Source organism: Cupressus sempervirens, chromosome 5, assembly GCF_028749045.1.
Source record: "Cupressus sempervirens isolate cs-2001-9-10 chromosome 5, ASM2874904v1, whole genome shotgun sequence".
Lineage (NCBI taxonomy): Eukaryota > Viridiplantae > Streptophyta > Pinopsida > Cupressales > Cupressaceae > Cupressus > Cupressus sempervirens.
Genome location: NC_143122.1, coordinates 506069322 through 506096322, shown reverse-complemented (window position 1 = coordinate 506096322; position 27001 = coordinate 506069322). Strand labels below are relative to the sequence as shown.

At 35.6% G+C, this 27001-nt stretch overlaps 1 protein-coding gene across 6 annotated transcripts in view; it reads left to right on the top strand.

Annotated features, from left to right (window-relative positions):
* The window catches only part of FIO1 (methyltransferase), a 136550-nt gene that overhangs the window by 33335 nt on the left and 76214 nt on the right, over positions 1 to 27001 (top strand). The gene's annotated exons all lie outside the window — the stretch shown is intronic.

Genomic DNA, 27001 nt, shown 5'->3' with positions numbered 1-27001 from the left:
TCTAGAAACTTAGTCTTCTCGAGAAGCCTTGACTACCATCTCAATTCGAATCTACATCTTCAGACTAGTGGGAGTGAACCTGATCCTCTAAACTAGGATTACAAACTTGGTTTTGAAATTGAAATGAACTCACATATTGATGAATCTTCATTTTGGACTTTGGCCCTTGGATCTGAATTTGTTTTATCCTTTTGAGCCATCAAACCTTTGACTCTGCATACTTTTGAATCAGCGAATCTGCATCTTGGGCTTGAATCACTATTTTAACATTTGGAACATTTGATCTTTGAACTTTGGATTTTGAACCTTGACTATTTAAATTTGTGAGCTCAATTTTGAACTTTGAACTTTGGATTTTGAACCTTGACTCTCTAAATTTGTGAGCTCAATTTTGAACTTTGAACTTTAACTTTTGAACTTTGAGTTTCAAGTTCAAGTTCAACATAAACTTCCGAACACCGCCTTCTTTACAAGTCATAACCTACAAAGTCATCATTAGCACTAAAGACCAACCAAAACACCAAGACAATTTAGTGATTCTTTCCATGGAGTTTGATTTTCAAAGTTTAAAACGTAGGTACCAAAGCGTCCCTTTTTGTTTGCCCCTTAGTTTCTGGATGGTAGGGTGAATTGATGTTCAATTTTGTACCTAGGGCAAAAAACAAAGTATGCCAAAATCTATAAGTCATTCTAGCATCTCTATCTGAGATAATCTTCTTTGGAACTCCATGAAGTCTAAAAATTTCTCGGACGAATTTATGAGGAATTTCTGGTTTCATCTATTAAATTTCTTGGATAAATGAGCTACTTTCGTAAGTTGGTCCACCACCACAAGAATAATGTTATGCCTGTTTCTAGTCAAGGGTAACCCTTGTATGAAATCCATGCTAATCATCTGTCATTTCCATTCTAGAATTTCATTTGGATGTAGCACCCCTGTTGGATACCTATGTTCAGCTTCGACCCTCTTGACATTCAAGACAACTCACAAAAAAATTGGCTGCTTTTTGCTTCATACCCTTCCAAATGTTCAGTGGTTTTATATCGGCTAGAATTTTAGTTACCCCATTATGTCCTGAATAAGGAGCAGCATGGATTTCTCTTAGAATCAGTTTGTAGGTTTCAGAATCCTTAGGTATATATATTCTCCCCTTATCCTTAAGAGTCCATTTTCTTTTAGTTGGTAGCCTTTGTATTTGACATCACATGGATCATTTTGGAGAGCTAGACATACTTGTTTATAGAAATTATTGCTTGGTAATTTCAGAAGCACGTATTCCTTAAGTCCAATGTTTATTGTTATTATGATAGAATTGTGTCTTTGCCTAGTCAAGGTGTCAGCTACTTGGTTCTCCTTTCCCTTGATATAGCTGATTATAAAATCATAGTCTGCTAGAAATTCCAAGCATATCCTTTGACAAGTATTAAGATTAGATTTAGTAAATTTGCACTCTAGTCCATGGTGGTTTGACCTTTGTTTGAATAACTTCCCTATGAAATAGTGCCTCCATATCTGTAGAGCATGAGTAATGGTTGCCAATTCTAAATTGTACAGTGCATAGTTTTGCTCATCATTCTTCAATTTTCTGGACTCATAAGTAATAACTTGCCCTTCTTGCATCAATACACCCACCAATCCTTCTCCTGATGCATCAGTAATAACCATAGAGCGACCCGCAAGATTTGGCCCTTTGAGTATTGGTGCGGTAATTAACTTTTCCTTTAAATACTCAAATGTTGATTGACACCTTTCTGAGCTATCGAAGAGAAGTCTTTAACAAATCTCCTATAGAACCTAGCTAGTCCCATAAAACTTATAACTTTTGACACAGTTTTGGGTGTAGGCCATTCCTTGATTACTTTAATCTTAGTAGGGTCTATTGCAATTCCCTTCATGAAGATAATGTGCCCTAAATATTGAATTTACTTTTGATAGAAGGGCATTTAGACAATTTCCCTAATAATTTATGCTCACGCAACCTTTGGAGGTCTATTTCTAGATGCTTCCAATGCTCTTCCTTATTGCGAGAACAAATAAGGATATCATCAATGAAAACCAATACAAATTTGTCTAAAGAATCTTGGAATATGCTCTCCATAAGATTTATAAATGGTGTAGGGGCATTGGTTAATCCAAAGGATAATACTGTGAATTTATAATGCCCATAACAAGTTCTAAAAGCTGTATTATGAATATCTTCCTCTTTAATCTTGAGTTGGATATTATCCAATCTAAGGTCATCATTAGAAAGTATTGTTGCCGCTGTCATTTGATCAAATAGACCACCAATTTGGGGAAGTGGATATCTGTTCTTAATAGTAACCTTATTAAGCATTCTATAATCTATACGCAACCTCATGGTTCCCCTCCTCCCTTTTAACAAATAATCCTGGTGCTCCCGAGAGAGAGACATTGGGATAGATGAGTTTCTTATCCAATAGTTCTTGTAACTGAACTTGCAATTCCATCAATTATGTGGTTGTCATTCTATAAGGTGCTCTAGATATGGGTTCTACTCCCAACACCAAATCTATGATAAAATCAAATATCCTAGAAGGAGGTAATCCAGGTAACTCCTTCAGAGACACATCTTGATAATTTTTAAGATAAGGATACCTTTCTGCAAAAGATTTGTCCCTTCCCTCTCTAATTTCCCCATCCTCTAGAATGTAGTCATCTTGGTAAACTTTTTCTTGGATCTCATTCATATCTTCTATTTTTATTGCACAAATCTCACACCCCTTTCTTATTCATTTCTTAAGTTGCATGGTTGATATTTGACGAGTTTTAACTTCATAAGGTATCCCTTGAATAACTACAGGGTTTCCACTATCCACTAAGCATTCCACTATTTTTGCAAGACAATTCACTTTTTCCCTATGCTCACTAAGCGAATTGATTCCCATAATGATATCTCTTGTAGGCACTATGTACAGGTTAACCTTAGTTGAGAAGGTTGGAAAGTTTACCCGATCTTCAAACAAACATTGATCTACCCGAGCCTTTGACTAGTTTGCATACTTAATAATTTAAGGGTTTGCCATATACCTAGTTCTTTTTTAAAAACCTACTTAACAATTTTGGAGATAGAAAATACTTAGTGGCTCCAGTATCAATTTATATAGAGATGGGGTTTCCGTATATCTTACTTGGAGTTTCTATAGGACTCATCTAATGCCCCGCTTCCCGGTTATCCATTGCTGCATGGATAGTTTGTTGACAGACGGTTTGTTGAGGTGGTAATGGAGAGCGTGCTTTTTGATTAGATTTGCCTTTACTAGGACATTGATTGGCATAATGATCTTTGCCATAGATAATGCAACCTCTTGCTGGTCTTTTCATTTCATTTCCCCTGCAGTTATTATTATTTGTTTGAATTGTCCTTGTTATTGTTTCCTTTGAATTTGAGTTTGTTTGCCTTGAAATTCTTAAAGCTCCTATGGTAGTTACTTGGTCAGAGCTAGAGGAACTCAAATTTGCTTTCCTCTAATTGTCCTGGATGGAATTATCCTTTTTTAATTTTTGTTATTGCTTGATAGCCTTCCCATGAGCCTCTTCCATGGTTCGGGGTGCTAGTATATCTATGATCTCCCCAATTCTATTATTCAGCCCCATGATGAACTACTTGACCTTGAAGTTTCTGTTTTGTTGACAAGCAGGGAAATACTTTTTGAAGTTGAGTGAACATTTCTCGTATCCGTTCACCAAAAAATCTCCTTGTTTAAGGTTTTGAAAATCCAACACTTTCTAATTATAGAAGGATTGGGGTAACCACTAGTTTTTAAAAATTGTGACAAATATGTCCCAAGTAATATCGGTGGTCTTAAGATTCAACTCCATTTTACTATTTTCCCACCAGATAGCAGCTTCTCCAGTAAGTTGATAGATTTTCCAAACGACTTTTGAGGTTTTAGAAAAACTCCTAATTTCAAAATATTTCTCCATCTCGATTAACCATGCCTTAGTGACATCCCTAGACTTAGATCCTGAAAAGTTTGGAGGTTTAATTTTCTTTATGTTAGTGGATAATTCATTGGCCATCGGTTTCTTCTTTTGAATCTGCAACTGAGTTAGAATTGGCCTATTTTGTTGCTTGTTATGAGCGGATGGTTCTAGTTCAATTCTAGTAAGGGGCAGGATTGGGTATCATCATGTCCTTGCCCAAGTTGATTTGCTAGATCATTCATTCTTTTTTCCATTTGCTCCATTCGAGCTTGGGTATCAAGTAGTACTTGAACAAGTTGGACCGGAGAAACTCGCAACTCATCTTCTCTGGATATCTCATTGTTTGCCATTTCTTTTGAATAAGTTTTCCTCAAATAAAACTGGTTTCATCCATCGATTTTATTTTTAACTTGGTTGCTAAAGAAGTAAAAAGAATAAGAAAATAAACAAATATCATTAGCTCTCGACACTTTCTTTATTGCTCTCCATTTTTAATTTAAATTAAATTTCTATTGCAAATTGCAACCTCATTCATTACAAAATTTACCCTCTATTATGAGTACACAATTTTAAACATGTTTGTTTAAGGAAATCCAACACCCTGTGTCTGGGGTATTTTGTTCGTTCCCTTCCTTGGGCTCATGCTGCCTAGTACAAGGTACATGATACAGCATAAGTGGATCAATTTGCTTTGAATTGTAGACTTGGATAATTTTTCATCTCATGATTACCTTCTTGGCAACAGCCCATTTGACTCTTTCCTTTTTGATTTTGATAATTCATGGGCTAATGTTTCATCATCTCTAGGTATGTTAGATAATGAGTAATCAAATTTAGGCATGTTCTTAAATATTAAGATATGAACCGGGTGATTGGGTTTCTTCCAAGGTGTCATTTGGGTCCTCATCTTTCACTTATTCAAACATATCTGTTTCAGTTTTTAAGTCAATGGGTTTTATAGCTCTAATACGATATGTAACAACCAAATTTTCTAAAAACTAAAAACCTTGAAATACTTTCTCTTTTATCAAACATGAGTGAGCTAGTGACTATTCCTCATAAAGGAATAACATAAAATAATTGAGTAATTGGATCCTCATGATAAGATCCTAACTACCACTTGAAAGATATTTCTTTTGATAAACTAGAAAGAATGATCAAGATAGGTTAACTAATTATACTATGGATGCTAAGTTAAATAAAATCTAATTGTAAAATTCTAACTACCATTTCGTATGAATAGGAAAGTAACTACATAAAATATATAGCTGAACTGAAATAAAGATGCAAGTGAAAGGAGATAACATAATACTATCAAGGTTTAGATTACACCATGTCAAAAGAAGTAGGAATTGATATGTCCTGTGCAAGTCTAGGTATTGGAAGAGAGGAGAAGCATTGTTAGAGGCTTAATCTCCCGACCATGTACCTAGTGTAATCCCCACTTATTCGCTATCCAGAATGGTCCAACCTTGCGTAGGATAAGGCATGTATGTCCATCTCGTCTTGCCACCTGAGCTATTTGGTGTTAGAGTTGTCAACTACATAGCCAACTAGGCTCCGGGTAACCAACCCCCCCCCCCCCCCCCCCCCCCAATATACTATCCATTTGCGGGTAACCCCCACCAATAGACTATCCATTTGACTATGGAAATATCCCAACTCTAGTTGTCATAGCAGCATTGTTCACCACTAAATCTACCCTAGCTAGGGATTTCCATAAGATACTGTGTGCTCAATAGCCCATTGCTCGACTTGACAAACATAACTTATACCAGTTCCCTCTATGAGCTAACTAGATTTATCAATTTTAATTATTTAGTAATTCTTCATAATTTTAATACATCTTCTGTTTCTTGTAGCTATATCAATTTGTCTCACTCATGTGGACTACACCACTCATCTTTGCCATTCTTGGCTATCCTTGATGACCTCTGGTGTAACTTTCCAGCTTGCATTGTATGATGTTCAATTATGAAAGTAATAACTTTCGTCTCCCAAATTTTCAAAAAAGAAAAGAAAGGAAAGATTATGATTTTTATATGACCAGATTTATCTTCAGCCTTGATCAGATCCTCCACAAATCTTAGCAACATATACTTAAAATGACATTGTATTTTGGAAGCATATTTAGCATGCTCAATCGATTCTTCTTGAAAAAAAAAGTTTCCAAAGATAGATAAGAATATCACATAACGCAGGTGATTCTCAACCATGGTGGTCTTAGTACGACTGCATAATAGTACTATTACGTTTCAATGGACTTGTGAAATTTTAACAAGCTCTGACTGGACCGTATATGTAACGTTATGAAGGAAAGACTAATATTCATTACTACAACAATAACAATAACAAATTCACATGAACACAACCTGATTAAGAAGCACCTAATTTGAAATCATTCACTTTTCTAGCTTGACTTGGTTGAAGACAATGAGCTTTAATGAATTTCTTGAAATTGCAGCCTTTTGCGATGCTAATTGGGCAGTGAGATGATTCGATTCACAATTGTAATAGCAGTTGATAAAATACAAGTTGTTGGAACAAAAGACTGACTGTGATTGATGTTCATATGGGAATGATCAACTAACATGAGAAGAGCGGAAGTAATATGGAGTTATGTTTTGCATGATGGTACTGGGTGGCAGAGTCTTTGACCCTAAATTTATGGAATAAGTAATTTGGACACTAGTTTTCTTGCTTCAAATTAATTCAAAAAAGAGTTTTTATTAGTATTTTTTTGTAGCCCTAGGCATCATAAAGATGTAGTGGAGAAACAATATTGGAGGATAGACCAAAGTATCTTCTATGCCCTACCCTGGACACCCAATGGTATTCTTATCGTGCCCTAGGTGGGTAACAATAGGGAAAATCCTTCCGTTAGGAGTTTTATCCCACAAGCTTTGGCTCCCATCGGGAGTGTCATTAGGGTTGATCAAACTAGTAATGTCCTGCCGCATGATGATGCCCGTGTGCTTATAGCCATCAACCCTAGTGTGGAATTTCCTAATGAATTAACTTTTGATATTGAGGCTAATTTTATTCTTACCCTGTTACCTTCCTTGGAGGGTTTAATGTTTGTTTCTTGTGCAAGAAAGGACATAGAAGAAAAGACTGTCCTTTTTTTAAACCTATGAATAATCCTAACCATAACAAAATTAACCCAAAAGGTGGTCATGCTAATAAGCCTAATAGACTCTTTTTAACTACCAAGCTATAGTTATAGAAAGAGATTGATGCTCTCCAAGATAAATTTGTAAATAATAACAAAGGGGGTGATTTTGTCCATAACCCTAAACCCTTGATTATTTGTGGTCTCCTTGATTTGAATTCTATTAAATTTGGCTTTGGCCTTGATGAGCCCCTATCCAAGTCTAAGAACAGAACATTGAATGCCCAACAGTTAGCCCTTCGAAGAATTATAAATTTGTCTTCCTCAAAGAGGAGGCCAAAATCTATTATCTGTGGTGGCAGTAGGCTAGATGAAGAAACAACTTGTGTAGTGGGTGTTGAGAGTAGTGGGGTAGGTGCTGAATATTTATTGGTGGAAGCACCCCTAGAAAAAGATGATAGTACCAATATTGTCGAAGATTACAATTCGAGTGATAACACTAGTAATAGTCTACAAGACACTTACAAAGGTTTTGATAGATTATCTGATTTTGAGTTGGTAGTTATTCTTGCGAAATTTGACTTGCAACCTTGGGAAGTTCTCCCATTGATTAGTAGTAGTGCCTCCCCCCATAACCCTACCCACCTAGTGTGGAGGATATAGAGAATCCATTTGCAAACAATAAGAAAGGAAGTAAGGAATGAACATTGATGTAATCCCTCTCAAAGAAGGGGAAGAGCTTATTTTTAAGGCTCAAATAAAGAAGAGAAAATCTAGGAAAGAGAGCCTTACAAATAAAGGAGAGACCGAGTAGGAAGATGATGATATTTAGGAGAAAACTCCTAAGAAACAAGGTAGGCCCCCATGGATCTACCAGTGCACTCAAGGATACCAAAGAAAACAACTACCAAGTTGCTTTAAGAGTTTCAAGTCCCTAGAAGATGATATCAATAACCTTGATGCTTAATTGGATTGAACCTAGCACTGTGGAATATTAGGGGACTTGAATCCACGGATAGAAAATACGTTACTAGAAGACTCCTGATCCAACAGAGGAATTGATATACTAATGTTGCAAGAGGTTAAAGCTGTTGGGTTTGGGCTAGACATTGCCCTTAAATGTATCTTGAGAGATGCAAAGGCATTCTCTACATCCCATGGCAAAGGGAAGGGTGGAGCTTCCATCCTAGTTGGCTCAAATTGGAAAATAACATTGTGGAGTGGGGAACCTCACCATGTAACAGGGCAGTGTGGATTAAATTTGAAGATGACGGCAAAGAATTTGGCATCTGTAATGTTTATGCTCCCAATGACTATAAGGACAGCATCGAACTATGGAATTGGGTTAGTGAATTACTCAGCTTACCTTGGATCTTGGGTGGAGACCTCAACATGGCGGTGACAGCATGTGAAAAAATGGGAGGGCATAAGTTTGAACACAAGGGGAATGGAAACTTTTATTGGGCCAGAATGATCAACAAGTTGAGATTATGTTACCCTTTAGAAGGAACCAAAGGTAATCACCAAGGAATCTGGTTTACCTGGTCCAACCTACAGAGTGGTGGAAAAAGGATATATAGTAGACTTGATAGAATAAATGCTAATAGAGACTTCTTCAAATTCGAGTTGGGACCCCATGGTGCATCTATAACAGTGGTCCCCAATTCTATGCCTGACCACCACCCGATTTTAGCCTATATGTTTGCTGTTGGTAAAATTGAAAAAAAAACTCAAGGCATTAAAGATAGATTCTGCCTCACTACCTCCCTGTTGGAGGATGAGGGTGTAAGAGCTGTGGTTAATATTATAAGATGGTTAAATAATAAGTTAGACCCTAGAAAATCTGCAATAGACCTAAGGAACCTGAAAGTAAAATCTTGGAAAGCCCTGATCCAGACAATAGGCAAGAAAAAAGCCAGGGATGGGAGGAAAGCAGAATTAAACTTATAAAACGAACTCGTGCAAGCAGAAAAGAACTGCCAAGTGATTCCAGACCGTGATAACCTTCAAAATAGATTGGCAATTGCCAGGGATACTTTGAGGATGTTAAAGAAGTTGCTTCGGTTGGATCTGGTATCAGTATATGGAACATACATATACATATGTATATGTATATACATGCATATACATACATATATGAATATGTTTGATTTGCTTCACATACTGATATCTCATGCTCATCGATACTTTATGATCATGCCGTGATTGGATTATATATATTAATATATATACTGTGATAGTTTCTCTCATGTATCAAGGATCGATTCATGACATTATTGATACTATATTTGTTGTTCTTGTTCTGTTATCTGTTATCTGATAGACTACATTCTGATGTTGTCCCGGAGTGCTGGAGATCAGATAACACACATCTTTCTAAGTATGATGAATGTCATATTGACAATTCTTGTTGATTCATACTTCGGAAATGTTGAAAGATAACATCAAAGTTGATGTATATATATTGATATGCCATTCCAGGAATATCATATTGAGAAGACATATCTCCATATGCTTGGGAGCATAATGTGTTCTATAACAATCCTCCCTAGCTAAGAGGGAGTGGTAAGATTGTAGCTTCAGTCGGATTGAATTGACCTGAAGATAATTCTTTTATGGTTATTACAAAATCATCATTTAGACAAATATATCTACCATATATATACATGGTAATCTATATTATTGTTAATATGTTATCTAATGATGATTAACCATAGAGACATATCTCCTCCTCCCATATTTATAAGTCAAATCTGCATTTGGAATGCATCAAGATAATGACAATGTTATTACATTTAAATTATCTAAAAAAGAGGCGTCAGTTCACATTAAAAACACCGTTTAAATGAAGTTAACTCTGTTCCCTGCTGTTAGCCCTATACTTTGAGCAAATATAAATATTTTAAACCGACTTCGTTATAGGCTTCTGCTAGATATTATCAGTTATCACCAAATTTTGGTTTAAACCGACTTGCATCGTTTCAATTAAGAAGACAACCTTATCTTTTTTGTCAGGTGAACATTTAATCTCAGCCTCACACTGTTAGAATGAGACAAAAACAATATATCACTGTGTTTATTTCTATCTCCCACAATACCTGCTACACCGTCTTTTCTGATTAATACTTGTGCATTCGATTCTTGTCACCCTTTTGATTTCAAAGTTCTGTAATCATTCTGCTTGGGGGTGTGCCTGATAAATTAAATGTCCTGACATGTATTATTTCCAACTACCATATGGTAGTGGTGTCTAATTTGGATGTATTAACCTGCAACAATAATTATGGTGCATTGACATATGCTATTCTTCTTGACAAATTGTGGTTCTCCTCGAGTGTAGACAATAGATATTTTTCTGCTGTTTCTCATCTGTCATATGTGACTTGACCAATCTATATTTTAATATTTGTTTTCTTCCCTTATGTTGTTCGAATCTACTCGTAATTTCATATCTATAGCCAATGTCAGATATAGTTTATAATTGCCCCATCAAATTATATTAATCATTGTATACCTCCGCTAGCAATTTCTCATTCCTAAACAGTTGTAGCATTATAAAGGTTACATAAAATTGAATAGGGTATATATCGATTCAGCCAGGAGTGACAACATGTATTTTCCATTGTCATGCCTCTACCCTCCATTTAATTCCCGAGACTTAATCTCTAGATCTGTTTACTTAGGGGTCTTTGTATAATGCTCACGAAGTCTATGAATTTCTGTAGTTTGTCTCAGTTACTCCTTTATGATCTTCGTCTGGGATCTACCCTCAAGCTGTTTAGGCTTTATAGAAGGAACCTGGCTCTGATACCATGTTAAGTTCTAAAAGATCGTTTTTCTGCAAATGTAATAACATTGCCATCATCTTGATGTGTTCCAAATGCAGATTTGACTATTAAATATGAGAGGGAGAGACATGTCTCTATGGTTAATCATCATTAGATAATATACTAACAATAATATAGATAACCATATATATATATATTTAATACAAGTAGATATATTTGTCTAAATGATGATTTCCCAATAAGCACAAAATAATAATCTTCAGTTCAATTCAATCCGACTGAAGCTACAATCTTAACAGAGGAGAGTGCAACACAAAATTCAAGGAGCAGGGACAAGAGCAAGGCTCAACTGGGTGAATATGGGAGACAAAGGATCCAAATACTTTTTCAACATGCTCAAAGCAAAAGAAACTAGGGTAAGGATAAATTGTATCAAGGATGGTTAAGAGGATCTGCACAAGCAAGAAGACATCTGGCAAACATTTGCAAACTACTATAAAACCCTCTTTACATTAAAAGACATAGGATTCAACATGAAAGATGCTAGAATGAAAGTTGTCTATCTTATCCCTAAGAAACTAGAATTGTCAGACATTCTAGAGCTGGATAGAGACTTATTAGAAGCAGAAATCTCAAAAACTAATCAAAGCATCAGCAATGATAAGGTCCCTGGCCCTGATGGACTGCCCATAGAATTCTATAAACAGAAGAGAGAATGGGTAGGCAATGATCTCATGAATATTTATAAAGAAGTATTCTCGAAAGGATCTCTAGGAGATAGCATTAATGCTGGAGTCATCAAGCTAATCCCAAAAGATGGAGATAGAAGGCAAATTAAAAACTTGAGGCCCATAACCCTCCTCAATGTTTCTTATAAAATCCTAGCCAAAATCCTAGCTGCCAGATTGGAGAATATACTACCAAAAATAATCAGCAAAACCCAAACAGGGTTTGTTAAGGGTAGATATATTCTAGAAAACCTAGTCACTTGCCAGGAAGCTCTTGAATGGGCAACCGAATCCAATCAGCAAGCCAGTATGCTGTTATTAGATTATGAAAAGGCCTACCCCAGAACTGAATGGGGCTTTAGAAAGATGATGATGGAACAACTAGGATTTCCAGAACTCTATTGTATTATGGGCTATACACTATTCCAAGACGCTTGTGTGGATTAATGGTAATAGGTCTATTTAGCACCCTTTACACTGACAAGGTCCATCAGGTAAGGGTGTCCTTTAGCATCTGCCCTATTTGTAATTGCAGCAGATGCCCTGGGTTACATTCTTAGAGATTATAACCTTTCACCTTGTGAAAGAGGAATTTCCCTACATGATGGAGAGATCTCGAATATACAATTTGCAGATGATACAGCTATGAACATAATTATGGAGGAAAATAGCATTCAGGACTTAACGAAGAAACTGAAACTTTTTTGTACAGCCTCAGGCAACAAGATCTCACTCCCCGAATCTATTACGCTAGGTTGGCAGGTAAAGCCTCCGAACTGATTCAGTCAATATGGTCTCACATGGGGAGGGCCTAATCATATTGTGACATACTTAGGAATTCCCTTCTCTGTTTGCCCTAATCTGAAAGAAATGTGTAGGTGGATGAAAAATAAGCTTGGGAAAATGTTCATCATATGGAATGTTATATTCCTCTCTTTGGCAAGGAGAATTCAGGTTTGCCAAAATATTCTTCCTCATATACCGTATACTATGCATCTACTTGGATGTTTAACCAGTACCAGATTAACTACTTCGAAAAACTCATAAGAGACTTCCTATGGTCAGATGGAAAAAGGAAGAAGAAAAGTGCACGCTGTTAGATGGCGATAGTGCACTATGAGTAAAGCATTGAGGGTCTTGGGACTTGAAGATCTCAGACCGGAAGGCCACTGAAGGGAATGAACCTTGCAAAGTTCTAATCAGAAACATCTCTAGGGGGTTTCCTTCTAAGGCCTCCTTTGCAAGAACTTTAATCTGTATGACCTATTATCAGGTTGTTTCTCTGTTAAGGTCAAAGGATCTAGTGTATTTAGATCTATATGGAAATGTTGGGAGGCAGTGAAACCACACATTACTGCTAAGGGAGCATTAAGCACAGATAATGAAATCTATGGTAGGAATTCCATATGTTGGAATCTTAAACATGGGGATAAACCCCTAGCTCTAGTCCAAGGGTGCTCAGCCAAAAAATGGGATAATTTGGGCATGAGATCATTCAATGTTATTCTAGAGGAAGGAAGGCTAAAAGCTAGGAGTCCTCATGCTCTAATTTTAACTGATCTGTGTTTCAAAAGAGGACAAATGCTATGATTGAAAATGCTTGCAAACATCTGTTTCTTCCTAGACCTATTTCTACCAGAGGTGATAGATTTTCAGACCCTTCTTGGAGAGATGGAACCCTTCTTTCATTTACCAAAGCCAAACTTATCTATCAGTTTCTTTCTACTTATCTTGGAACCTGTCACTTAATCCTAAAGACTGGGAGAGTATTCTTTTGGTCCTGCTGTAGAATGCCTGAAAATCTCCACGACATGGTCTTTGATTGCCTATTTGCTAAAGAGGTTCGGGCATTGTTTGGGTTTGTCTTTGATTGGAACTTTGATATTCAAAATGTCATAACTGGGAGGATCTTGGGCATCAAAAGCAGCTGCAATATATGCTGGTCTGTTCTTTCCGATGAAATTCCATGGCTGTCATGGAAAAGAAGAAATGATATTTCTAGAAATCTTATTGACTCTATACAGAGACCCATTTATCATAACATTTCATTGCAGGTCACACTGATCCTGAAGATTGAGGAAAAGAAGTTCAAGGAGTTGCTACAAACTGGAGATGCTATCATGCTCAAGGAGGTCAAATTCGGCTACATGACCGAGGTTAAGGAAACATATCCATCTACCTTTGAGAAGGCAATGGAGGTGACTAGATCAGCTATTAGTTGCTGCTACACCAATTTCCATTTTATCACCAGTAACGGTCACTATCACACTCAGGTTCCTAGGGGTGGATCACAATTGTATCTAGGGCTGTAATTATGGATTAGCTGCTGTTGGTTTGTCTTGTAAATATGAAAAATGTGCATGGACAGATTATTTTTTCATTTTTTGTAGGCCTCAATAAGAGAGACATATATGAACTTGTGAGCTTAAGTAGATAATATGTTTTGAGATGTGATATATATAGACAGTAAAAGGTTGCAAAGATGTAATGGTTTGGTATTTTATACTCAATAGATTTTTTTTTATTGCGTACACACACACATATTCCATATTTACAAATACACGCGAATACTATGGGTATTACGTATATAGTGAAATACATCCGACATCAGATAATGCAGAGCATTCGGATTCCAAATTAAAGGTAACAATTTTTATTTCATTTATCATAGCATATGAATATTTATCATTTTAGACTATATGATCTAGTCAGCTCATAGTGAACCACTGGTATTATTTAGTCTGCCCTTTTTGGCTTTTCCCTTGTCAAGGTGGTTTAGACGAATACCTGAGAAGCTCGGTGGCAGGTTGGTATTTGTACCTTATTCTCTCTGCCAATGCTTTGCCCCCTTAGTTGTGCACTTGCAAGGAAGTAACACAGTAAAAGTCCATTTCCAATACAGTCCAATGTAGTTAAAATAATCATAACAAATAACCATCTTAATCAACCATTTTCAATTTACATGAAATCATAACGAATAACCAACCGTTAACATGAAATCATAATGCATAATCAATTTAACCGACTATTTCTAGTTCATATGAAATCTCTGATGGAAACCGAAATTCCAGAGTCCCTTTTTGATCTTGAAGAGTGAGCAAATATGATAAGTTGGTGCTGTTGATGCCTTGAGAGAATATAGAAAGGAAGGAGTAGTTCTAAGATTGCAAAATCTAAATGGAAGTTATCATCTTTTAGATTCAATTGGAGGTGGTTTTGGTGCTGCTTACTATGCAAAACTTCGAGGAGAGAAGGCCAAAGGAGTTTTTACCTGAACTGAAAGTTCTTACACACGTTCATCACTTGAACCTGAAGTCGGAGGTGCAGCATAAATATTGCCTACACTTCTAGTTGGAAAATTTGGATATTGCCCCCAGAATATGCTCAATTTGGAGATGTCTCTTCCTAAGGTGGATGTTTATGCATTTGGAGTTGTTATTTATGAAATGGTTTCAACCAATGAAACATTGTTATGAATATGATTGAGAGACCAAACATGGAGGATTTCTTAGCAAGAAACATTGATAAGTGACAAACCATTAAAGTGCAGCCCCAACACAATGAAGGTTACTGTCAAATCATGTTACAGAGATGCAGAGATAAGCTTGCAAAACACAATTTATAAAAATAAGAAATTGGTTCAGTAAATCTCAATCATTACATATGCAAAACAAACATTTGTGTAATTGATTGGCAGAATGATAAAACTGTAAACCAATACTAGAGAATATATCATATGTTGGCCCAATAATATAAAGAAATGAATTTCTGTGATTCTAGGAATTGGTAAATAACCAGTAAGCTGTGATACCACCAAAGATCATCCCTGCACCTTCATAAATGAAGATATATAATACCCAAATCTTATACACTTCTATACGTAAAATATTGGAACTGTATTCTGAGATTTCCAATGGTGAAGGCAACATATAAAGAAGAATACGGTTCAATTCAGATTGCCATCAATTTGAATCAATAAATGTAACAAAGCCAAACCAAAGAAATGGAAAGAAGACTCTCCAGGAATGGTCATGGCAACCTCGTGGTGGCAGATGGTTTCATTGCTAGAGTTCATTACACAGTCCATTTCTGGAAACAGAAACATCAGAAGTTGCTTCATTTGAGCAAATCACGTGCAGCAGAAGATTTGAATATGATTGTGGCTAGTGATGAATCAATAGTAGTTTTACTCTCCAATGCTCTTAACCGTGTTTGCCACCACTCAGGATTTTCAAATTTAACAAAGAACATAAGCTGCCATGTATAGGGCCATAGAAAGTCAGTCGATCATAAAAGCAAACATTTAGAACTTGGGATGCTGTGATGTTTGATAGGAATAAGGTTTTCTTTTGCGAATGATGTGGTAACTGACAATGATGGTCAATCGCTGGAAGTTGAATGTTCATATTCATAGAGACAACTCCACGTCAAAACTATTGATGATACATGTACACTGCAGTGAAATCAACCTGATACAAATCTTAGGCAGATATCCAGACTCAGAACCAGTAGCGATGGTGTCAAGGCCAAAAACATGCGTTGAAGTTTCTTAAGTTGGACTATGTGAATCCAATTAGATACTATGAAATATTAAAGTGACTTAAAGTATATCCGCAATGAGTAATGGGAAATTATGAACTCTAGAGAGTATGGAAAGTACCACATGTTGGTTTGGAAATCCAAGAGCTTGCCAATTCTCCAAAAGGATTCCCTTATCAGTTTGGGCCAACAAACCAGAATCACCTCGAGTCCCCTGCACTTTAGGCTTTGCTACACCTAGGCGGCTAAATCTTCATCTCAAATGCTGACTGCTTGGTTCAAGGCTTTCTATAGAGAATTTAAGCCTTATGAGTTCTGATGGAGCTTTAAATTTGAAGCCCCAAATACTATGCCAAAAGACGAATAAACCATATGTGCTGATGTATTTGAAACTGATTTAACTGGACTTGAAAATGAAGATACGAGGGGTGATTATGATAGTGAGACTATTACTGTAGAACCTAAGCTAGTTGGAAGGATGTGTGAGAATGCCCCTGCTTGCGTCCTTATTGAAGTTGAATTAAGGAACCTATCCATTTCTGGATTCAAAGCTAAAACTCTACCTATTATATGACCGATTCCTTGAAAGCATGTATGTATCTAGAACTGCAAATGCAAGCCTTGTTTAGGTTGGCATTATAGAAAATGAAGAAAAGAATGTATTCAAGTGATGTGTGTATCTGAAATAGAAACAGTGGCAGTAAAGAAATATTTAAATACCAGTGAACAACATACAACAATATCATGTATGAATGATGGGACACGAGTTCATCGAGCATTGTTTTGTAATGGTTATCCACCACTAGATAGATTGAAAAGGGGAAAGACGATGATGAAGGCCGTATTAGAGATTTGATGCCGAACATGACCCACATGAAGGAACAAACAATCTCAAAAGCCCAATGCTACGCATTAGATGATATTGGGAGTTTTAATTGCTCACTCATATTTGAACTCAAGAGATGACACCGTTTTGTTGGAGAAGATATGTGCGATTCTTGTTATTGCTCAGAAGATTGTGTATGAAAATTAATATTACATTGAGATAGTAATATTGTTGGAATCTAGGGACCATACATTGTAGAAGCTGATATGTCTGGAATGAATCTGTGATAAAGACACGAAGCCACACAAGATAAAGATGCCCTCTAGGTCGAGATGAGATAGTGGCCTGTGATAGAGGCTTATGACACATGAAAAACCATTAAAAATGTGTCGTCTAGGACTAATAGAAACATAAAAGGGCTTCAATCACCAAACTCATGTCGTCCTTTGTGGCTATGTATATGATAATGGTGAAGGCTCGATGGTTAACTGAACTTAGCGATGATAAAAAAGTAGACTTCCATATTTGTGATTCAAAAAAGTTAAGGCAAGCTCCGAAAGTCATTCAAAGGTATTGAGGATTGAAACAATGTGAATGGTAAAACTTATCAACTTCATTACTTTTGTTTTTTAGCTTGAGTTGAGTTATTACCAAAGCTTTAGCCACGGAATATTTAAGATATAATAATATTATCTTAAATGAAGAGGTGCGATTAACTTTAAGGGCCCGTTTGTTTCGTGGAATTGGACTAATATTGGGTTTGGCAAAATCTGGTTGTGTCAAAATGGTCGTTTGGGTTGAAATTGTTAAAACAGAATTAGAATACTATTCTTCTAATTTTGACTCAAAACAAGGATACCAGTCTTCCATTGAAATACTAGGAATTAGGAAGTGAACTGAGGTTTGCTATTTTGGGGATTATGATAGAATTGAAACGAATGATATTTGGTGTCTGTTCATTTTGTGCAGTTACAATTTTCACCATTTGGATGAAGACAACACATTCTCATTCTTGAGATCACATTCTAAACAATTTTCTTGTCTGTGACTTATGTCTGCGCTTTTTGTGGTTAGAAATATGTCTGACTCCAAAGATACACCCGCTTTCAACATGGCCGATCTCGGTGCTTCTCTGAAAGGTCGATGGTGCCTTGAACCTTTGAAGTTTTTCTTTTGGGGCTATGTTTATAGGATTTTTTTTTACAATTTTGGGTTATCGTTTGATTGCTGTAAATGTTGCATTTGGTAGCTGCCATGCAAAATTATGTTTATTTATTTTTTTGTTGGTTAAAGGTTTTTTGTTTTAATGGATGGAAAATGAGATGAATTTCTTTCCATCTGCATGGTTTCCAATCAGTTTGGATTTGGTTGCTGTGTTTTTGAATTTATTAAAGCTTTCACTTATGTGGGTATTGAAGAGATTAGAGTGATGACTGGTGATTGATGATGTGCTTTTTAATGTTGGATGAGCCAACACAACCCAAAGGTGTGATATTCATTGGCAACTGAACTTGCAAAGGTGGTTTGAAAGGGGTTATTATCAGTAGAATATCTTGATCTTGAAGCAGGGTTGTGCTATGATTATATTACTTGTGAGTAAGGCGGATTTTGTCTCATGCCAAGTTTGGATAAATATGCCAGACCATGGTATTATTGTTTAAAATAGTTTTAAAAAGTAAATTAAAAAAATAAATAAATGATATTTAAAAAAAAATTCCAATTCTAATTTTATGAACCAAACGTGGAAGATGTATCTTTCGACTCATCTTCCATGTTAACCAAATAGGACAAATTAGTTTTTCAAAATCAGATTTTAAAATTCAAAACCTGATTTTGACAAAACTAGGTTTTGAATCAAAACCAAGTTTTGTTAATTCTGCGAAACAAACGGACCACAAAACTAGGTTTTGAATCAAAACCAAGTTTTGTTAATTTTGTGAAACAAATGGACCCTAAAGAGTTTGTAATGTCTATTTATGATTTTTCATGTGAAAAGTTACATTTGTAAAAGTGAAGGATGTAGAAGGGAGATATTCAAGACACAAGATATATTCGGAAAAAACACATTACACAAGAATAACTATTTTATAATCATTTGTATGGAAGGATAAGAAATTTTAAATATGGCTTTGTAATATAAAACTCCAAATTTTATTTTAATGATTTATAAAAGTCTTTTGTTTGTATTTGAGACATGGAGAATTAAACAACAATTGATTCATCCTTTATAATCATTTTAAAATTCTGTAAACAATATTGGTCATATAAGTCGACGAGGTTATCTGTGACATTTTAAACTTGATCATCGCAAATATTGTGAAATATTTATTGTTTTCGAATTTGTGTCCAATTTGTCTCCCCGACCTAAGGAGTTAAAGTGCAATCTGGACTAGATTGGAATTGTGTACATATAGTTGATCCATTGCGTCTTGATTATTAAACTGTTTATAGTTTAGGTGCATAGAACATTATAAAGTTGTACCTTATAATCTTCATTGTAGTTGACTTTGTTGCCCAAATAACCTAAAGCACTAGTATTTTATCATTGAAGTATTGGATTTATATTTGAAGTCATAAAATCTTTAACTTCCTTCTTACAAACCTTAGATCTATTGTTAAAATCTTATACAATTCATTCAATTCAAACACACAACATTTATTCTCATTTTAATTGAGTTCAAGGACTTTGTTAGATAGAGAATTCACAAAGCATAAAGTCGCCATAGAAAAGCTCTGGACCAAGTGACCAGGTTTGAGGAGAAGGTCTGCCCACCTAGGTGTAGTGGAGCCTAAAGTGTAGGGGAATCAAGGTGATTCTCGTTCATTGGCCAGAATTGATTGCGGAATCCTATTAGAGAAGTGGTAGGCCCTTGGATTTCCAATCTGCGATTTTGGGAACCAACAAGTTCTTCGGCTGGTAGAATCCTTGAACTCGATCAAAATGAAGTTGAAGGCTTGCTTGAAATAATTGAATGTTTTGTATATGGTTCTTAACAATTGTTTTGATTCTTGTAAGAAGAAAGATATAGATTTTATGACTTCAAATATAAGCCCAATAATTATACTTCAATGGTTCAAAAGACTAGTGCCTTTTTTATTTAGGCAACAGAGTTAACTACAATGAAGATTTTCACGTACAACTTTATAAAGTTTCATGCATTTATATCGTCAACAATTTAATATTCAAGATGCAATAGATCAAATATATATACAATCTTAAATTAGTCTAGATTGAACTTTAACTCCTATAGCAAGGAGACAAACTAGACAGAGATACGGAAATAATTCGGTATTTCACTATATCTATGATAATCACATTTAAGATGCTAAAATGACCATGTCCACTTATCCTTACAGAATTTAAAGATGATTATAATAAATAAATTTATATTAAAAAATCATCTTTTCACTCCTTATTCCTCCTTACAAGTAAAAATAAAATATTTCCTCTTCAAATGCTTTTTGTCGAATATGTCTTCTTGGTTTTTTTATTGTTTTTTGCATCGCATATTTATATGCAAATGAAACGTCACATCTTTAAACAATACGCCTCTCTTCCGTAGCTAATATCATAGGTTTATGATTTGATATTTTATTGTTCCACATAACAATTATCTCTATTGTTATCGAGACATTTGATTTTTTGTGAATTATATTAAAATTATCTTAAACAATTTTTTGCCCGACCATGGCCTTGGATCTCCTTCCGTCATTTTGCATGCCTGCTCATGAAATCGAACCCTTTCTATGCATGCCTGTGATAATCCCAACCGGTTATGACTTTGTGAAACACCAAATCCTTCTCAAATTCAATTGTTTGACATTTTGTCGAACACTTTGCAAGTAAGCTCTGATACCATTGTAATATCCTTTGTCAATTTGAACCTCAACTTGTTGATTTGTAGGTCAAGGAATATTGTCAAACACTTCCAATACGATCTCTATGCATGCTGTTTCTGAGTTTCAGACTGATTATGCTTGCTTGAAATGATATCAAAGGGACTCTAAAAGCTTGTAATTGATTACTATTATATCTAAGAAAAGAACTAAATGCATATGCAATTCTCTTTTTTGGCTTTTCAAATGCATATAAATGAATTCTAAATGAAAAATGTGCACTTACAGCCAATTGGTATTTTGTCAAACACTTGGCATGCATACTATTATGTCAATCATGGAAGATATAAATATTACATCAAATATATAGACCTGCAACTTATCACTCCTTTAGTGAGATATTTTCTAATTCAATGCTTAACATAATATTCCAAGGCTCTTGGCTTTGCAACCTCAAAAAAAACTAAGTTGAAATGACATTATAATTCTGATATAAAATGTGCATCTACAGCTACTTATGATAGCCACCTCTACAATGCCAAATGACCAATTTAAATGATGCAAACTGATTGTAGAACCTGATATACAAATCGCCCAATGAAGGAGATGAAATTGCAATCATAATCAAGCCAAGTTCTGTAGCGCGGGTACCGTTCACGGCACTGTTCACGACATTGTAACAGCTAACAATAAATGTATTCTCCAATTTAAGAACAAATAGAACTCCAAATTTGAAGCTCTCTCGAATGCTAAATTCAGTGGATATTTCACCACCTCAAATGGTTGCAACACTGAAGAATTGACGCTCTCCAATGGCTAACTGAAATCAGAAACCCTTAGTTTCTTCTCTCAAGTTTATATCAAATGCAATTGACAATAATCAGATGCTTAACAATGAAGCTCTCGCCTCTATTTATTCTTTTCCTTCACCCTTCTAGAAGGAAATAAAATATTATTTAATTGCATTCTCTAGAAGCTTCCCCCTTTCCAATACAATAATTAGTTGTGCTTCTAAAAATGCACTCTCTAGAAGCTTCTCCCTTTCCAATACAATAATTAGTTGTGCTTCTAGAAACTTAAATTAATTAAATATAAAGTCACCTTTAGAATTATTTATTTATTGACTTTAATTTAATTTATTTCTCCTTATTTCTCCACTTAGCCTTTAGAGAATTGAAAGCTAAGAACTCTATCAAGGGTTTAAAAGGTGGGGAACATTACAGTCCACCCTCCCTGAAATTGCTTGTCCTCAAGCAATCCAACAACACAATGAACTCCAACCTCCACCTGGATCCCAAATGAAGTAGTATGTGACATCCTTGTGGACACTAAACCAACTGCAAACTAGCATCATTAGGACCAACCACATGTCCTGCAGCCTAGGATCCAAAACTTGTGCTAATGATGTAGAAGTCAAAATGTCACCAGAAGGCAACTTTGTAGAAGATCTATGAAATCTCTTCTTCCCTGTATCCGCCCACATAATACATATTGGACTGGAATCTTGATCATCACCAACATGTGTTGAAAAAGATGTAACTACAGGTGAACCATATGCACTCATGCCAACTGTATCAACAATAGGTGTAGCCACATCAAAATATATGGACACAGGAACAACACTAATTGCTGCAACAGAAAAATGAACTGAATCTTCAGTTGATGAAAATTCATAATTATCAACATGTGCGCCATCATTAGAACACACATCAACAACTGCATGCATACTGCTAAACTCATTGGATGGTTTGACTGACACAGAAGTGGCTACTGATATGATAATATCCTCGCATGCTCCTACTCTCACTATTGCTGCATCACAATCAAATACATGATTTTCGGGGAACTCACGCAAACAAATGCATCATCTGACTTAATTGGACATGAATTCTCATTACCTTCCATCTCCGTTGTGCCCAACTCATGCAATATCTCATAAGAAATGTCCCGCAAATATGAAGCCACAACTATGGCATCACATTTTGCTGTTCAAAAAAGCGATATCACGGTTTGCTCAAATCTTGGATTTGGAATTAGTTGGGCCATCCGTTTGTGATTTTGATTCATCTTATTCACTAGCACATCCAACTATTTCACAATACCTTGTATCTTAGAATCTTCAACCGTTGGCGGAGAAGTATGCCCTTTGTGGAGGTAATGAATACCGAACCTTCTATCACCATCCATAATGCTGAAAACCAAGTCTTCTAGTCCTCCTTTTGACATTGATGCGGACACTTGTGATTTGTCTTGTACTTTTGACATTAATAACAAAATTAATCATGAATCTCTGACATTCTCTTTATCAGTATATAAGTAGTGGGTAAGATCTAAAAACTGATCATTGAGTGCATGCATCAAATTAGTTTTTAGGATTTAGAACGACTGGTATACATTTAAAAAATGAGGAATTATACAGTAACAAATGATGATTCTTCCTTCGACATGGTATTTGGGATTCAAAGTTTTGCTAAAATTTAGAGCTCCATCTCCACATAGACCACAAAGGAGAGAAAAAGTTCAATGCCTGGAGAGAATAGAATGAGAGAATAATACAAAACATTTTGATGGAGGAATATACAAGTCAGGTTAACGTCATGGACTGGAACGTTCGAACAATATAGCCCAAAATGGTTGTAGTCAACAAAGGGATCCTTGTCTACACTCTACGTGGACTTTAACAAGGACATGATCATCAACTGGAGATACAGAAGGAGTGAAATATAATTTCCATCAGAGGTCAATTACTATAAAAAATATTAAACTATGTCTGCATATTCAATGATAAACACCTCAGAAATTGAAGTCTCTAGCAGTGACACTATATATTCTTGATTATAAATTGGTCAGATAATAAGTAGAAGGGAGATAGGCAATGGATGAATTGTCACAAGGGGTCGTATATTACAGAAAAGTTCATTTTTAAATATGGTATAAAGAACTAATGCAGGAATACTTTGAGTTAGGATATAGATAAGCAAGAAAGTCATCATTTGGAGGAGGAAATAATGATAATAACCGACAGTATTGTGGGAATGAGGCTTTGGTAAATTGCAGCAATTCAATGCTATCTAAGCAGAACTTGCAGGAGAACAAAGATTAATATCAAGAATGACAAGACAAATCCACCACATATGTGCACTGAGCAAAACATCTCAAATAGAGACAAGTATGATGTTTGACTAGATAAACTAATCAAAGAAAATAATAGGAGCAACTTATACTTTTAGAACAAGGATAACACTTTGATAGATACAACCGGTAATATTAGGAACAACCAATGGGTACATATATTCGATACTATATAAGAATTACATTCACAATAAGTACCCAACAAGAATATGATCTTGTTATTCTTGAACAATATATTATATCTTCAGTATTGTTTGATAATGGTTTAATAATCAGAGTATCCACTACTAAGATGAGTCTATACACCCATTCAGAAGAATGTATTAATATTAAGGGTTCCCAGACATAACAATTCAAATGTATGCTTGGCATGTGACGCTGATATCGATACATTACATTCACACATCCAAAAATGAACCTTATGTTGCAAAGGTGTTTAATAGGACTCTGTTGGAAATTGATTGGTAAATCCCAAAAACTTGAAGAGATAAGTTGAAGGGGCATTAGACATCATAAAGTGGTTTAAGAATAGTGCTTTTTTTGGGTATTTACCTTGGATGGGGACATCACATCATGCTTAATTATTTTATCTTTAGGTATGTATATGTATAGACTTCCGAAAATTCTTAGCTGACTTATATTTGGTTTCTTTCTTGGGAAGACTTCCTGAGGAGTTTTGTTATCTATTCGATGCGGGCTTGTATTATGAATGTAGACAACAATTCTAGTAGTGTCTGCCAAAAATGAGGTTAGAAGGTCTTGATCATGAATCGTGACTCTATTTGCTTCTGCAATTCTTCAATTTTTCCTTTTGGCTACGCCATTCCACTAAGGATTATAAGGAACAAAACACTCCCCCTTGATCCCCACTTCAGTACAATATTTTTGAGAGTTAATTGAAGTATATTCACCTCAGTTCTCAAGATTTTTATTCTTCTATCGGACTGATTTTCAACTAGAGCTTTGAACCTTTTGAATCTCAATAGTACTTCATTAGATTCTTTGTTTTTAAGAAAATATATTCAAGTCTTTCTAGAGTAGTCATCATCAAGTATAATATAATACAAGAAACCTTTGAAAGAGGTAGTGGACATAGGACTGCATAAGGTTGAATGAATGAGATCTAAAACATTTTTTCACTACTATGAAAGGTACTTCTAGTATTCTTACGTAAGCACATCCTTTGCGAGCTCCTTCATGTTCATGGGTAAGTTTAGGTAGCATGATAACCATCTTTCCATATTAGGTAGTGCACGGAAATTGAAGTGACCTAATCTTCTATGCCAAATTTTGTAAGAATTGGAGGAATCATGGATTAGTGCTTGATAAGGAAGTGAATAAAGTTTGTAAAGATGACTAGACCGATCTCCAATGAGTTTAGCTGTTTTAATAGTTGAGTTTTTAGCCTTAGTTACCCTGGTATGCCCATACCCCCTCTAGACCATGCCTAGGTATGAACTAGTACTTGGTTCATGTATAGTTCGCTACTTGGTTCGAATTCTTGGACTTAGGATCAAACTTGTTGCCCAGCTTGATAGGCTCCGATGAATTTCTCTCCTCGATTGAACCAAGGTCGAACTTGGGCGAATTAGGCCTTGTGGGCGACATAATAGTGACTTTTTTTTCAAATTGTCTAATCTTTTCACTTCCTTAACCCTAAAAACTGCGAGTGAAAGGCTCATGTTGGCTTCTAACTCTTATATTTGGTGTGCAAGTAGGTTATTTTGTCCTCAACAAGAGCAAATAGGTGGTTGAGCAAGCATTTGGTTGTGCAAGGAGGAGTTGTGAGCTATCTTTAAGTGCTTGTGCCTCATTCCTACACCTTTGCAAGAATGAGTGGAAGAGGCAAGTTCTTATTCCATTTTCTTCTTGTTTTGTTTAAGCTTAATAATTTTTTCATTAATCTTTCATTGCCAGTGAGATCTCGTCATTGTTTTACATAAAATTTCATTCTCAATATGTATACAATTTGTCGCCATAGGTAAAATGAACTACAATGGAATCTACCTCTTCCTTAATAGGCAATACCCAACAAAGAATAGATCCCCATTCTGATTCTCCTGTGTGCAGGTATTTGGATATTGTACCTCCTCTTCTAGGAGGTGGTGCTTTTTGTTGGAAATGTTGGGGTTGCAATGTAGAAAGGAATAGGTCATATTTTTGTGTGGTGGTCCATTTGTTTGGAGACCCTAGAAGAGGAGTCAAGAAATGCCCTGGAAAATAAATTCACCAGTATTAGAATACATTCAAGAACATGAGGAAGCAGAAGAGAGAAGAACATAGGCAAAATACCATTGATGGCAGTATAAGTGAAATTGAAAAAAGCAAAGGGAATGAATTCGACGACAAATGCTGGGATAGAAGATCACCCCTTTATATACTACAAAGGGACCACTACAAATTGCATTTCAAAATCAGAGCATGGATATTGCTGACATTGATATGATAAAATGCTTTTATGCAAATGGGTTGTCTTTTGATGTTGTTCACTCTCCATATTGGAAGAGGATGTTGAGAAGTGCTAATGAAGCTCCTCTAGGGCATTCTTGCCTTGGTTTTAAGAGAGTACGAACCACTTTGTTGGATCAAGAGGTCAAGTTAATTGATGAGTAATTGAAGTCCATAAAGGATTCATAGATTTAGATAGGGTTAATAATTGTTTCAGACTAGTGGAAAGATGCTAGAAATCGTCCATTGATCAATGTTTTGGTGGGGTCTCCTAAAAGGGCAATGTTTATGAAAGTAGTGGATTGTGAGGGGCACGTAAAAGATGGGCCGTTAATTGCTAATGTTCTCATCTCTGCCATTGAATAAGTGGGTGGTAGAAACATTGTCCAAGTTCTATTGGACAATGCAAATAATTGTAGAGCAGCTGGTTTGTTGGTTAAAGAGAGATATCAACATAGTTTTTGAACACCTTGTGTGGTCCATTGACTCAATAGGTATATGCAAAAGCTGAGGACATCCAGGTGTTCATCAAAAACCACCACATAAATCAAGGAATATTTAGAATGTTCTGATGTTTGGAGTTATTGAAGGTAAGTAAACTTGAACTCAAGTTAGTAATCTGATAAAAAAAAAATAGTATTTGAC